The following is a 16046-nucleotide window of genomic DNA, read 5'->3' on the forward strand; positions in this document are numbered from 1 at the left end:
CACATGTTCTAATGCCTTTTATAATTTTTTTATTTTAAATCACCATAAATTTATATTTCCCTAAAGATAATCCATCAGAGGAATTAAGTCTGCCACACCCAGTTACAATTCGCATTTTGATATCTCATCTCTGCATTCAAGTATCATTATTTTTACGTGTAACAGGAAATGTTTGTCTGGTTCTTCCTTATGTGGGTGGGATTTTTTTCTGAAATCATGGCAATGACTTCTGTTCCATTTGTGAAAATCCTCTATAATTTAAATGACTAGATTTTCGAATGGGAGTTTTTTTTCATCAAATTTCAAGTTTCTTGTGAAGAGACATGATTTTGTGGAAATAAACTCCTCATGAATAACTGGCCGTTTTTCTAGGAGATATGATTTGTTTAGCATCCAGAGGAAAAATGCATCATTGACTTCTACGTTGTACAAATAAAGATTAAAAGTTGTTTACTGTCTTATCAGAAAAGTCTCAATAGCAACTTCTAGTTTTCTAGGGGCTTTGAAAGTCTGGAATTTTTTCTAATTTTACTCTCTTTTTTTGTTTCTCTGTCTCCTTCTCTCTCTCACTCTCCCTTTAGCCAGATGGTGTTTATAAACCCTAATGAAAGAAGAAATATTCTAGAAACACAGCAAATTTATTCTGGATATTTCCAGTGATTTCTTTTCAATCCTTTAGGGATGTAAAACTCCTTTACGCGTATGCAATCCTTGAATGTTGTCAAAGCATTTGAACTTCCCTTGCTTCACTAATACTCTCACTTGCCTCAAAACACAGCCAGAATAAGCAATATTAGTTATCAGGATTGGCTTCACGGGCCTGCAATTTGTGCAGTTGAACAGGGCCCCATGTTTGGAAGGACCTGCACACTAACGCTCTGCTGTCATTATCTTTCCATACGTAATAACATTTAAACAACAGCTCCCAGATTTTCACTTTGCACTGGACCCCACAAATTATGTCATTGGTCCTATTAATTATCCCCATATAATATAAATGCTCCTCAACTTATCATGAGTTTATCTGGACATGGACTCATTGTAGGTCAAGGAGAGTGCTGGATACTTGTCACTTTCCTACCATTTTAAAGTTGAAAAATTGTAAATCAAACCTTCATAAGCCAGGAACCATCTACAGATAAGAAGCTTTCTTTCTTTGTTCCACACCAGAGGGATAGCTAGCAAAAAGAAACCAAGTAAAGGAAAGTTAGAAAAGTTAAGCAGTTGCTATGTTTTGATTTCATTCTTTTGCTAAAAATATAAATTCACAAAACATTAGATATGTTCATACTTATTATCTGTCTCCAAATATAAGCCATTTTTTTCTCACTGAAAAGTTCATATCCTAAAAAAGAATTGTCATATATTTGAGTTCTTACAGAGTCTGTCATTATATAGAGTGGCCTCAATTATTTGATTTTAAACATGAGCCTGGGATAACCTCAATCAATTCTAGTTGGAGATATTTATAGATATCATATGACAGAAATTTGTTTTAAAAAATGGAGGCAAAAACATTTGGTTATTCTGGGAAAAATGATCTCACAATTTTAAGTGTTGGATCTTACTGTAGAAAATCCTTCTAAAGATTACTTTTAAATGAAAAATGGTAGAATTTTACCTTGTGAAGACAATAAAAATATACCTTCGGAATAATTTTAAAAATTCTAGAATGATATGTGAACAGGTACTTGCAACTGGAGATAAAATTTGTAGTGACAGTGTCATATATGAGTTCAAAATGCATTCAAACAACTGTGACAGAAGGTGTGCTATAGAAGATTGAGGAAGATGGCTCTAAAGGGGACTCTGGTGATGGGGATGTCACCAGTGTCAGAGATCATGTGAAGAGTGATAAAAGTATTTCATAAAAGTCATGTGTGGGAAAATCTTATAAATTCACATTATTTTGTAAATTATTGAATATAAATGTATATCATTAAATTAAATATTATAAATAGTCATTTGACTCTTTACTTGCCTCAAAGTTTATATATTCAAACTGTCCCTCTCATTCCTCAAACTCTTTCAACTGGGAAAATGAGGCGTTGCCTTGTCTTCAGGTTTGCCTTATCTTTAAATGTATGTGATAGTAATCATACACATTTCAAAATCACATATGAAAGTAACTCCTATTTGATGTTATTTGATCTTTGTACAATGTGGATGGTTGATTAGCACAGCTAATTGGAAGTTGAATATATTCAGGCATTCTCAGTTGCAAGGTTCTTTATAGCCACAGAGTGCCAAATTGAATTATTTTCATCTCTCTAGTCCAAATCCTGGGCTGTGAATCTCTCTGGGACAGCTCTGCTGAGATTTATTACATGTACACATCTGTATTCCCCTAAAAGTCTTTCATTGCTGCCTAAATGAAGAGAGAGAGTCTGACTGCCTGTCTACCTCCCTCTTATTCATTACACCCATGGCCAGAGGCGATTGTGCTGGTGAGGATGAGGTTACAACTAGAAGCAACAACCCTGAGAATTTGCATCTCCCTTAGATGAAAGCAAGCTAACAAAAAACAAAGTCAACCCTACTTACTCTTGCTAGATATTTCCTTTTTGTTACTACTTTAATGAAATAATATTTTTTCCCCTGAATTATTCTATTCTTATCTCTCACATCTTTCTCTCCTTTTCCATTCCTGCTGTCATAATCTTACAACAAAATGTTTTCACTGTGTAGATCTCCTTCCTCCAATTAGTCCATCTCTCGATTTTTACCTGCTCCCTCCACTTCCCCACATACACCATTCAACCCATCTTCAAGCCTGCTGCCTGTGTGCTCTTTCAAGTGCCTGTCAATATCCCCTTAACTCTTGCTCACCCAATCTCTATGCCTTTTGATTCCCTGTGAATAAAACAAAATTCTTAGTTCAGCATTTCACACCCACCAAACTCTGATCTCAATTCACTTTTCCAACTTTGGTTCTCACTAGTAGCATAATAGCAGCCTGTACTCAACTAAGTGTTCTTTAATGTAATTGTTAATCATATTACTTTGTTGTAATGTATGTATCCTTGGAGATACTTTAAGTCTTGTCTAGAATGGATAGAGTGAAAAAGTAAAAATAGCTGCATTTTGAAATATTATGTTTCCCAGCTCTCTATTTTTGTTCATGCTGTCCCTTCTGGAGTATTCTCCCATCCTGATGTTTGCCAATGAAATTCTATTCATCCCTTCATGGAGGTCCAGTCCATATGTTATTTCCTACATGATTAGTTTCCTGATCAGTTCAGGCAGACTCTTTTCCTCTCTCCTAAGCTTGAACTCTGTAGACCCCTCATACGATGGCTCACATAGCCTTGTATTACAGGTAACTGAATTGTACCTACTAAATTATATACTGATTGCACAAAAAGCTTTCTATCTTTTAGTTTTAAAGAAAGTTTATCACAGAATCTTGCTCAAAGCAGATACTCATAAACACCTGCTGACTGAGTGAAGAAAAAAAAGTTAAATTTTATACCTCTAAGTTTTAGTTTACATTCTAGAGTTCTACTGAGGACTCCCTTCCTCTAGTAGGTATCCTTTAAAAAAATTTTAGAAGTGGGCTACTTTATGATGTTAGTGTTATGGACAGAATTCTAGTCAGTGACACATTCATTCTTGCTTACTTCCTAGTTGGGAAGTGGCAGGCAAGTCACACAAAGCTTGGGACATTCTTTCTATAAGTTGGAATAATAATAATAACTGACATTTACTTACTGTGTCCTTATGGTGTGCCAGAGACTACTCTCATACTTTATTTCTCTTATTTCATTTAATCCTACCCAAATTCTAAAAGGTAGATACTGTTATCAAATATTCAGTATCCCTTAATCTAAATGCTTGAGACAAGCATTATTTTAAATTTTGGAATATTTGCATATACATAAAGAGATCATTTAGGGATGGGCCCTAAGCCTAAACATAAAATTCTTTCATATTTAATATACAAGGTAATTTTATAGAATACTTTAAATAATTTTGTGCATGAAACAAAGTTTGTGTACATTGAATTGTTAGAAAGCAAAGGGGTCACTATCTCGGCCATCCATTGGGAAAATCTGTGGTTGTGTGGCATAATCTTCATTCCTAACTTTGAATTTATATGCTACCAATAAGCAATGATTTTCTTACACTTACTCACACATAACGACTGAACAGTAAAAAATATGATGTGCTGTTGATACGGTGAAAAAATAATGTGTTCAGGGTAACTGAGCATCCCAGTGGCATCTCCAGAATACCTATACTAGCTGTTAACAGCAACAACGAACAACAGCCAGCTTTCAGTATCTACCTACGATGCTTTGATTTGATTAAAATATTACTGTATACCATATATATATTTTTTTTTTAGGTGAGAAGAAACATCAGAAGCAGTTGAGACACCATGGAGTGAGTTCTTTAGGGATGAGGAGGCATTCTGCTGGATGGCTTTTTAAAATGTTTCCTTCAGAGTCACCTGCCTCATTAACAACAAGTTTTTGTCTCAGAAATCTGTCTTTGATTTTGTAAACTGACATGATTTCCTGTTCTGTTACGAATGCATGCTGCTGTAGTCCTTCAATTAGCCCATCACACATTTTTACCATGTTGTCTATAGGCACTTTTTCTGCAGTGTTAACTGCATCATCATCATGATCACTATGATCAGAAAAACCTTGATTCAAAAGCTTTTCAACTATTTTACCATCAATCAAGGAATGAACAACTGAAGCTTCATTATTTATGTTAAAAACTCTTTAGGCATATTTCTTTCACGTGTAAGGAGTTCAGACTTCATCTTTCTCTCACTTGACATGTGGAATCCTTCAAAGTCGCTGCCTTGCTCATCTTCCTCACGGAACATAGTCACAGGCCATGGGTTGTGCCAGTGGTTGTGCCAGTCACTGTGTTCCAAGTACTGGCAACAGCACATATGGCATCCTTCATGCTAAAGTCCTTTTGATAACCATCCACACCCCATGACTCTGTTCAGTGCTGCTAGTATACGGTTCAAGAAAGTGCTTTTATAGTTATTCATAGATCTAAAACTACCCTAGTTATATGACTGTATTAATGAAGTCATATTTGAGGAAAAGTACATGGCATAAATATTTTTGATGATAATTTCAGCTGAAGGATGAGTACAACAGTTGTCAAGGAATAACAAAACATGCAGTCTTCATCTAATCCAGTTTCCCTGCAGTGAACATGAGACACTGGTACAAAATGTGAAACAAATCAAAAAAGATGTCCCTGGCGATCCATACATTTTTGTAAGCGTAATAATGGGTTGGTCAGAAATGAACTCTGAAAACAGCAAGGATACAAGCTTTCACCAGTCATAGCCAGTTTACACTTACATGTGTCTGTGGCATTAGCACAGCCCAGTATAGTTATTCTATCCTTGGCATTCTCAATTCCTGTTGGGACTATCTCACCAGCTGTAGTCAGCGGTTTTCTTCAGCAATTATGTGAAAAGTGATGGTTTATCAGCATTATAGACTTGTTGTGGCATCAGATTTTCATCCAGGATGACTTTGGCAAACTTGTCAATGAATTTCTTTGCTGCATCATGATCAACAAATTCTTTGTCACCAAAAGTCTTTAAAAATTTAATGCTGTATTTTTTTCTTAAATTTCTGCAGCCAACCTGTTGAATATTCACAGTCCCCTTCAATTTTCAGTTTATCATGATAGATCTTTGCTTGTTTCATAATCAACATTCCATTAAATGGCTTGTGTTCACTGTGATGCTGATGGATCCACTCTTTCAATACACAATTGAGATCTTCATTTTTAGCCTTATGTAGGGTTTTGCTATTTTTTAAAATAAACATCTGTTCATCACTTTCAGCATAGAACTTCAACAGTTATCTTTCTGTTTCTTCAAGTCATTTATGGTGGTTGTTCTGACACCATACTCTTCTTTGAGATGCTTCACATTTATACCATTGTCCAGTTTCACCAACAGCTTGATTTTCTTGTTATATATAAACATAAATGCTTTCTATTCTTATCACTGTTACCCATAGGGTTATCTGCAGGCCTTTTGACATTTGCAACAATATCTTTACACCACAGAGCAGAGAGTAAGTAAAAAAAAAAAAAAAAAAAAAAAAAAAAAAAAAAAAAATTCATATAGGTGTTGACCTTTGGTGGGGCATGATGGAGAACCTGCCCTTGGTGTGTCCAGCCTTCACGCATGCCATTTTATTGCTTTTTGTGATCATGCTTATGTGAGGGAATCTGGGTGTGTTCAGAAAAGATATATCACAGCTGAGGGTGCTGGAGGGGCCTTTTTTCCTTTGGGGATGCTAAATAAACAGCGTCTTGGGAGCCTAAGTTTTTACTGTGACCTCTCAGTTGAGGTCATAGGAAGAATGTCCCACTTGTGGCATAATGTGAGGCTTAAAATATTTCAGATTTTGGAGCATATCAGATTTTGAATTATCAGATTAAGGGATGCTTATTCTGTATTACATTTGCATAGAACAGAGACTAGGTGAACTTCTCAAAGTCACATAGCTACTAAATGATCAGATATGAGATTTTAGCTCACTAATTTGGACTCCAAAATCTATGCATTCTATAGTCAAGTGGTATTGGATGAGATACACATTAAGTTTACTTCAATATGAAAATAAACCTATGAATATTTGATAGATATTATGCTTTTACTTCAGTCCGTAAGTATGATGAAAGATCTAAGGCAATATTCCTGAACTTTAGTAATTCTTTCATTATTCTAGGTAGTAGTTTTACTTAAAAATCAAAGATTAATGCAAGCTTGGCTTCCCAGCCATAGAACCTGTGCAGCTGCACAGACCCTGTACATAGAAGGGCCTTGTGTTTGTTTTAATGTGTCTCAAAATTCATAATCATTTTTGAAATAGGCTCCAGACTTTTCTTTTTTCTTTTTTTATTTTCAATTATGCATCTGGTCATTTAATGTTTTGCAACAAATATAAATATTTGCTGAGAACATTAATGTAAACATTAAGGTTTTATCCCTTCTACTCCTACTTCTTTCTTTAAACACACCTCAAAGGGTATGGCAACATCTTAAAAAAGCTAAAGATCTCTTTTATAAGAAAGCAGTAGAATTTACTGAGTAAGATGTTAATATTAACATGTCCATCTGGGAAACAGATGAAATAGTTGTCTCACTTTCTTCATCCTGGTTTAGGTCAGAATTGCCCCCTGTCTCCCATAAAGCAGGATATAGGAATAAGTATACTTCCTTCTTCTAACTCTTGCTCTGTAATTTCTGGAGTGGCTTTTTACTTATGTTCTTTTTTCATTCTTCTGTTCACTTCCTTGGTCAAGCTTTGGTTCCCCTAGCCCTCTGCTATCTCTGGCCTATCGGTGAAATTCATGTTCTTTTATTATCTTATTTGTCAATGAACTCTGTTGAGTCTCTAGTGCAATGTAGAAAGAAAAACACTGAGATAATGAGACAATTATACAATTTGGCTTCTTATGGTGATAAAAAGTATAAAATGCATTTGAAGGATGGCTCAGGGATGAATAACATTCTGCAGTATGGGTCTTGTCCAAATATAAGAAACATAGGTTGGATCACTTTTCATGGAACAGATCTTTCTACTAATAACGTTATTGAAGTGAAGACCCCTACTAAAGGCAAAGGAGAAGTTTAGACAATTTCTGTCCTCTGGTATCTTCTTAGCTAAGGGAGGAGATAGTCATATACCTAGTGATGTACAAGATGTTGATGTGAGTAAACTACCCTGTGGATCCAGAGGAGAATAAAATGTGACACAGAAAAATGAGAACAGAATAGGTAATATTTAGGCTTCCTCTGAGGGTAGAGAATGGCAGTCTTCATAGCACATTAAAAAGACGAAGCCATAATATTTCAACATCTCTTTATAAGAGTAAGTGATTTCTATTACTGGGATTGGGCTTGATGGGGTTGAAAGTACAGGGAGGAATAGGTGTACAATGCAAGAGGTAAGATGACATTCTGTTGAAATGAGTGAATCCATCAAAGGTTTTATGGAGTAAAGAGATTTTACAAGAAGGTATGTTTAACACATATAATACGTGTAGTAAGGGGCATAATGATTCCCTTTCCTTACAAAGATGTTCCACATCCTAGTCTCTGGAATCTGACTATATTAGGTTAGGAAAAGGAAAATTAAGGTTGCATATGATTTAAGCTTGCTATTTAGCTGGCTTTGAGATGAGAAGATGATACTGAATTATACAGGTGGGCCTAATATAATCACATTGGTTCTTATAAGTGGAAAAAGGAGGCAGAAGAAAAGGAACCAGAAAAATGGCAGTATGAAAAGACCTTGGCCACATGTTTCTGGCTTTGGAGTTGAAGAAATGTGGCCCCAAGAAGGCATGCCAGTGGCCTCTAGAAGCTGGAAAAAGATAAACAGATTCATTTCCCCCTAGAGCCTCAAGAAAGAATGTAGCCCTGCTCCTCCTCTTATTTTATTGAGACCATTGAGAGTGGAGTTGGACTTCTGGCCCCTGAAGCTGAAATATAATACAAATATAATACATTTGTGTTGCTTTCAGTCACTGTATTTATGATCAGTAGTTATAATGGCAATAGGAAATTAGTGTAACTGGTTAAGTTCATAATTATATCATGAAAGCTTTGAACGTCAGTGTTAAAATATACTTTAATCATTGATAAATATGTTCTACCATCTACTTACCTTCTCTTCAAGTTCTTAGGTCTTGCACGCATTTCCCAGGGCTCCCCACCTATGCTTCTGCTTCCCACTGCTCCCAGATTGCTTAGGTTTTTAAGCACAATCTTCTTCAAGTTATACTCAGGGAAGAAGTGTAAGTGCTGATACCCATTCCAGGCTATCCATAAGCTCATAAAGAGAAGCAGTTAATGAGTTTTTCAGACACATCACCCACTGGCTTTCTGTCGGACAGGAGATACTATGTTTGCTTACATTGTTCTGTGCCTAGATTCCTTTCTACTTGTATTGAATGCAAAATAATTTGGATCTGGCCAAAAAAAAAAAAAAAAAAAAATTAAAAGGTCAGAAAGGTGCTGTTTCTGAGATGTTTGACACAGTGCCAAATCCTTAATCGCAGATTTTGTTTATGCCATTCCTTTGGACACAGGGTAACACAGCTGTGTAAAAATGCTTCGACTTTAGGATGACAATTCTGTTTAGATTAATTGACTAGGGAGATTAATATTTACTTTCCTATCACTGCTGAAATGTTAAGTATATTGTATAAAATCCATTAAGTACTAAAGCATACTGTGGAAACTACAGTATGTTGATTTACTCCTAAATGCAGCTCATATGGTCACAAAATGGCAGAAAATCTTTGTGTATTTTAAAGGGCAAATAATTTTGGTTGAGCATCAGACACATATGTGGCACGCAGGTTTGGAGTTATTTATCCTTGTAGTGGAATGACCAAAGCTCTTCCACTCATGAAAACAGACTGAATTTGCTAGTATCCTGTCCCCTAAGGATGCCCATACTGAGTAGACTCTCAGTAACCATTTGTCTGCCAGAGTAAAGAAGAAGACAAATGTGTCCTTATGTGTTGAGGACACCAATATCTCATCGTGAACTAGGTAGGTGTAGTGTTAAGAACTATGTCGCTTAGAAGCCACCTTTTAGCTAGGGAAAAAGCACTGTGGCAACACAGAAGTTGTTATTTCTGCCAGACATTCTCCAATAGTTATATGTTCAGGATCAAATATGCCACAGAGCTGTGTAATACAGCGATTCAATTAGAGATGCATTTTCCCATTTTTCCTTCTGACTCTTGTGAAACCACATTCCTATAAATGTTTCTTAGGATTACAGCTGGATCTTTCTGTGGCCTTGGTAGAAGCTTGGCATCACCTGGTCTGGGTGCTTTTTCAAGCCATATTCCTCTCTGAGTTGCCATGTTGTAAAAATTCAAAGCCTTTACACAGGTTTTATTCAAGAACTGTGTTCAAAGGCTTCTGAGGTGAAACAAAAAAAAACAAAAAAAAGTAGTTTTTTGTTTGTCTTTCCTATAGATACATTCTTGAAGGGGTGGTAATTTCTCCATTTTGCGGAGAATAATATAGAGAATCCTTAATTCTCTTTGAAAAAATGATAGCACTCACATGGCTTTTCAAAGCTTAGAAATTTATTCTTAAAAACCTGTTAAGAACAAAACGACTTCAGTCCTTTTGTCCTACAGGAAAACCTTGAATTAATTGCTGTTTGGCTCTTAGTAACAGTTCTTCAAAGACGAGTTCAAGGGAGAGTTCTCCAAGGTGCCTGCCACCCCTCTATTTCTTTGGAAAATCAAATGTTCTTTTTTTTGATCAAATTAGACACCGTCACCCAGTCACCTTCACTGGGCTTCACTTCATCATTACACCTTTCACTTTTATGAAATGCAGCATAAGAATAGGCTATAGAAATTTAATTTCTGTATACCTTACAGAATGATATTGCCCACTGCATTGCACAGTGCCCTCTGTAGATTACATCATGTTAAAAACTTCCCTCAGGATTCAGGACCAGAAATGTTTCTTGAGGAATTTCCTTTCTTCTTTCCAATAATGAGGATGGTGTATTTTCTAGATTTCCTTGCGTGTGCATTGTCACACTGCTATAACTTAGCATTTGACCTGCCAGGATGCTAAGAATCAGAAGAGATGCTCATTTACACAATTCAACATATTGGCCTATGTTTAGATATTTGCATTTAACCTTTAATTTTCCATTTCTCTCTATTTTTTAGCAATGGAAAAAAAGAATGTATTCATCAGTAAAATTAATTTGAAAATAATATTGTTATTTGGGAAATTGAGAAAAGAGATGCACTTCAGGCTGAATAAGATAGGGAAGTTAAAATGGCTTTGGAATGCTATTCTATGAAGTAGATAAGATTATAAAAGCAACATTTAAATTCTACCCTATTTTTTAAAAATCTGAATATTTTCTGATGTGATGACAGAAGTGAAAATAAGAAAGAGGACTAAGTTAAAGCATCCATTAATTTATCCCACAATATTTATCAAGACTGTGCTATGTGTCTGACAGTTCTTGCCTTCAGGAAGTTTTCTCTCATTAACATCAATAGGCAGTTTTGCTATATTACAGCATCTGCTGCGTCAAAGGAAATTCATGCTGCCAGGGGACCAAATGAACAAGCAATTTTGATTTAAATTTAGGGTGGGCTTGAAGAAGAAGCAATCTCAAAGCAAAGACCAGAAGAAAGATAACAAAAGAAGGAAACCAGAGGAAGAGGGGAGGCTGGATGCAAGGAAAAGACGATGAATTGGCAGAGACTCCAAATTAAGGGAGGACACTGAGCCTCCAGGGAATTAAAATATATTAACCAGCAGCTTCTCTCTCAGATGGCAATGAGGTTAATCTAATCTTCAGGATCCCTGACAACACATCTACTATTAACATTAATTACCTTATTGACAGTGATTACATTATTCAGAAAGTAAGAATGCACTTATATTTAATCTATAGTGATTATAACGCATTAGATTATGTTTCCAATTATGTATTATGTGTGTATGTATATATTTATAAGTGGGACCTGAAAATAATGACTTAAAGAGAACAGAATTTTATTTTGGTTTCACATGAAGCTCTTGAGTTAGTAATCAGTTCCAGGCTGATGTAGTTTGTGCATTGCTCTCGTGTGCATTTGCCATGAGCATTTGCCATGGCTCTCTGTCATGTGGCCTCCATCCACAATGTTAAGTCAAGATAAGATGGCTGGCTTGTGCAACTCCTAAAATCACATCTACCATCCAGCTGGCAGAAAATAAGGGACAATCAAGAAAGGCAATCAACAAAGATACATACTTTTCTTCTTTTAAAACAGAGGTTGCTGTAGAAGAACTCTTGTTATCAATGGGCTAGAACAGTTTCATGGCAACACCTACCTGTGTTTTCAGAAATGAAGTCTTTATTCAAGATACCAATGAGTCCTGATGAAAAGTGTTAATATTTAAAAAGGAGAGAAAAGATTATGAAGGACCATGTACAGTTTCTAACACTGTATTTGTACTGTATTGTAATAGTTATATCTGCATCTATAAAGTAATGCTTACATATATGTGTGCCTATTTATAAAGATAAACCATAATGGGTGAGGTTCTCAAAGTTGGTAATTTGACGATATTATACACACATTATTTTCTTATAAATAATTATGTTGCATCTTATCTGTTGACCTGATTGATAACTAATAAAATAATTTTAACCAAAACTATATAACACAGCAAGCCACATTCTCTATCAGTTACATGCAAAGGGAGACAGATAAACTCTCCTAGCTATCCCAGACTGAGTTACCTGGAACACTGGACTACTGACGTTAGGAAATTTGAGTGGTTATTAACCATCCATATAATCACCTTATTTTCCAACATATTTTGCCAGTGCATGCTTTACTTCACATGCCTTATATGATACCTGTAGATGTCTGTGAAAATGAATAGCTCACGTTCTATTTATGTGGAACGGCATCTCTCAAAGGTATTATGCCAATCATCTGGGAAACTCAGGTAACTTTTAAATGGTTTTGCTTGTATAACTTTATTAAAAATACGTGTTGACCTGAATTACCTATACAAATGAATTTATGTTCTTATTTCTTTTTAAAGTAGAATTAATACAAAAAAACAAAATCTATGTAAGATTATGTGAAGTAGAAAGTCAATCATCATATGAGGTGGTATTGTCAGTCAATCTGGTCGTATTAAAAAAAGGAGCCACTTTTACATTTTTCTAAATAGATCCTATTAAAAGGAAATTTTTGCCATTACTTCTGTTTCTGAGTTTTGTTTCTCTAACATACCATTATTGATTTTTTTTTTTTTTTTTTTTTTAGAGCACAGTCCTCATATGTTTCTATAGCAGAGGTTCATGCTGGAAGGGATAGGCACTATATAAGGACTTTTCAGTCCTATTTGCCTAAAAAGATATGATATCAGAACACAGACCTCTTGTCTTTTTAAGAATTGCGTATTAGCAAATATCACAGAAAAAATAAAATTCGGTTTCACAGCATAGTATTTTAATCATATTTCCTAATATTTAATGATTTCATCAAAATCATGTGTGATTTTAATCATATTTTATATTTTTTAATGTTTTAGACTTTTACAAAACATATTATTTCTTTGGAGTTGGGACTTTGGGGAGAATTATGACAGAATATGCATATTAAGTGGTGTGTCACCTGGCAAAACGCTGCTGTTTTCTGCTGGATATATTTAACTTTGCTGAGACTTTGATGATCAGGTAGTTAACCTGGAATTTTTAATATTTTCCTATTCCTTCAGGTCAAATATTTGAATATAGCGATTGGAGGTGATATATTTATTATAATATTTAGAGATGAATCTGTGTAATTCTTTAACACTCTACTGTGGTTTAGTAGACATAAATTCTTTGAACAATTCAATGAATTCCTTTATTTTCTTAAGTACAAAATACATAATGTAGCAAACACAAAATGAAGTTGCTAATTATTCTGTGCATTTTGGAGTATGCACATGGGAAAGCAATGAAATTTAAGATCAATACAGTCACCTTTGGATCTAAATGATCTCTATAGGTTCCCCCCTCAGTTACTTGTACTAGAAAATTGCCAGTTTTTCACATTAATTCAGGTTCTATAAATCTCGATAAAAGGGAAATTTTAAACAGAGAGTGGTGAAGATAATACATATTTTAAAGGTCACAAGCGATGTGGTATGGATGGTTTAAAAAATAATACTTTCTGATCTTTCTCGCATTGGTAACAATTGGATATCATGATTTGGTTGTATACTGGTGTTTGTACTGGATGGCAGGAAAATTGGGTTCTCATATCTCTGTTTTACCACTTGCTAGAGTTATAATTTCTCATAGGTGCAGCCACATAACCAATAGAATGATGTAATGATAAATTTGTCTACTTAAAGACACATAATGTCTTATTTTGTGGTCCACAAGAGCTCTAAGACAAGGGTCAGCAAAGAATAGGCAATGCAGTAAATCCAGCCCACAACCCAATTTTATAAATAAAGTTTTGTAGGAACACAGCCCTACCTATTTATTTATGTATTGTCTACAGCAGCTTTCATGCCTGTGACAGAGTTGAGTAGTTGCAACAGAGCCCATGTGGCCCACAAAGCCCAAATTATTTACCTCTCTGGCCTTTTACAGAAAAAATGTCATTGACCCCTGCTACGCCAGCTGTGCTATTGTCATGCCAAACACATCCTGCTGTAGGTGGGTGGCAGTTTCTGATAATTAATCATGTTTTGTTTGAGCTCACCATATCCTCTGAATGTGCTAGAATCCAACACTGAAAAATGTTTCTATGTGAAGAAGTAGAGGTAGGTGCTGGTCACATTAGACCTGTTCCACAAATAGAAAGCAGACATACGTAACAAACCTGCACGTTATGCACATGTACCCTAGAACTTAAAGTATAATAAAGAAAAAACCATAAAAAAAAGGAAAAAAAATCAGTTTGCCATCTTTTATGAGCATGAAATTCATCTTATAATTTTAGGGAGGAAAATGTCATCTTAAGCATGGGGGGATGTTTTAAAATTCTTATATTCTGTGATGTGATCTATCTTCTCACTGTTTGTTTCAACTCAATAATAAAATATAACTCCTAAATGTGAAGAACTTTCCTGGGCTATGAAATTGATAAGATCCAGATTCTTCATCTGGAAATTTTCTCAAGCCTCCCTCCTCCCGATTCTCACCTCACTTTCTTTGGACAAATTTGAAGGAAAATCATATTTCTTCAAATTTGCATATATGCTCATTTTTTTGTAAACCAAAAGTGGTTCACATTTGTTTTATAGCTATATTAAATTTAAAAGTAGTCTATAACAAATAAAATGAAACGTATCAAAATGATTCACAGGCACTTCCAGTCTGTTTTCTCAAAGTGGGTATACCACAGTAATAGTATGACATGTAAAATCAATTAGAAAGAAAATTATTTGTTGCTGTCCACTACTACATTCTCTCCTTACTTCTAAATAATCTTTTATTTACTTCTCCATTCAGTAGATGGTTACTGCATGCCCCATTATTTCTTCTTTTTCATTCCCAGAGACAGTTGCTCATCATTCTACAACCACGTCACAGCTCCTAGAGCATTCCTATTCTTTTTTTGGCTACCATTAGAAATCCAAGTGATTCCTGAAGAGTTATTTTATTATGTGTCTCAGCCTCAACCTTAGTCTGTCACCATGTTGTGCATATGAGACAAACTAAATAAACATAGAAACGTTGGGCAAGATGACTCAAGAAATTTATGCTGTGACACAACTCCCCTAAATGCTAAACAAAGTAGAAATAAAACACAGAAATCAAAGCTAAAGCCACATGTCTCCTTATTTTCATGTCTAGAATTATGTGAGGGAGCTGGGAATTTGGCATGTATTAAATATTGGGAACCAATAGAACACCATGCCTAACTGGAGACCAGAACTGAAGCTTGATGCTGTGGATTAGAATGTGGACCACACAACAGCTGTATGGTACCCTAGGGAACTTACAGCTGGAGGGAAAAAGGAAAACATGAATACAAGCAAGATTTAAGCCAAGCCACCTGCTGGCCCAGAGAGCATATGTGCAGTAACGTGAACTTTAGATTCTTTAAGAAATATCTACCATGTGAACAATTTAGACTACTCACTAAAAGACCAGAAATACAATGTTTAGTGTCCAAACCAGCAGAAGGAAACGGAGGAGGAGTGACGAAAACCTTATCAACCCTAGTAGAAGACAGAAAAGGAGAGAAACAGGAGGAAGCAGCGAAGAAGAAGAAGAAGAGGAGGAGGGGGAGGAAAAAGAGGAAGAAGATGAAGGGGAATAAAAAGCCTAGTGAACTGAAAGCACAAAATATGGCTGTTTCTGGGTATACTCAGGAAATTGGTTTCAGAACCCCTGCATATGCCAGAGTCCACATGTGTTCAAGTCCCACAGTTGGTCCTGGAGAACTCGGGTATGTGAAAATTTGGCCTTCTGAATATGCAAGCTTTCAGATGCCTCAAATCTGCATTTATTTGAAAAAAAATCCATGTATAAGTGGAC

The 16046-nt window shown here is 35.4% G+C and overlaps 1 protein-coding gene across 5 annotated transcripts in view; it reads left to right on the plus strand.

Annotated features, from left to right (window-relative positions):
* The window catches only part of LOC123568046 (pancreatic progenitor cell differentiation and proliferation factor-like), a 223453-nt gene that overhangs the window by 71622 nt on the left and 135785 nt on the right, over positions 1-16046 (plus strand). For 3 of the 5 annotated variants that reach the window (XR_012429148.1, XR_012429157.1, XR_012429152.1), the window contains one exon: positions 4349-6096. The exons of the other annotated variants lie outside the window; for them this stretch is intronic. The gene's annotated coding sequence lies outside the window, so the exon portion shown is untranslated. Of the gene's footprint in view, positions 1-4348; positions 6097-16046 lie in introns of those variants that run through there. 5 annotated transcript variants of the gene reach the window in all.

The sequence above is a fragment of the Macaca fascicularis genome, chromosome 1 (genome assembly GCF_037993035.2).
Source record: "Macaca fascicularis isolate 582-1 chromosome 1, T2T-MFA8v1.1".
Classification (NCBI taxonomy): domain Eukaryota; kingdom Metazoa; phylum Chordata; class Mammalia; order Primates; family Cercopithecidae; genus Macaca; species Macaca fascicularis.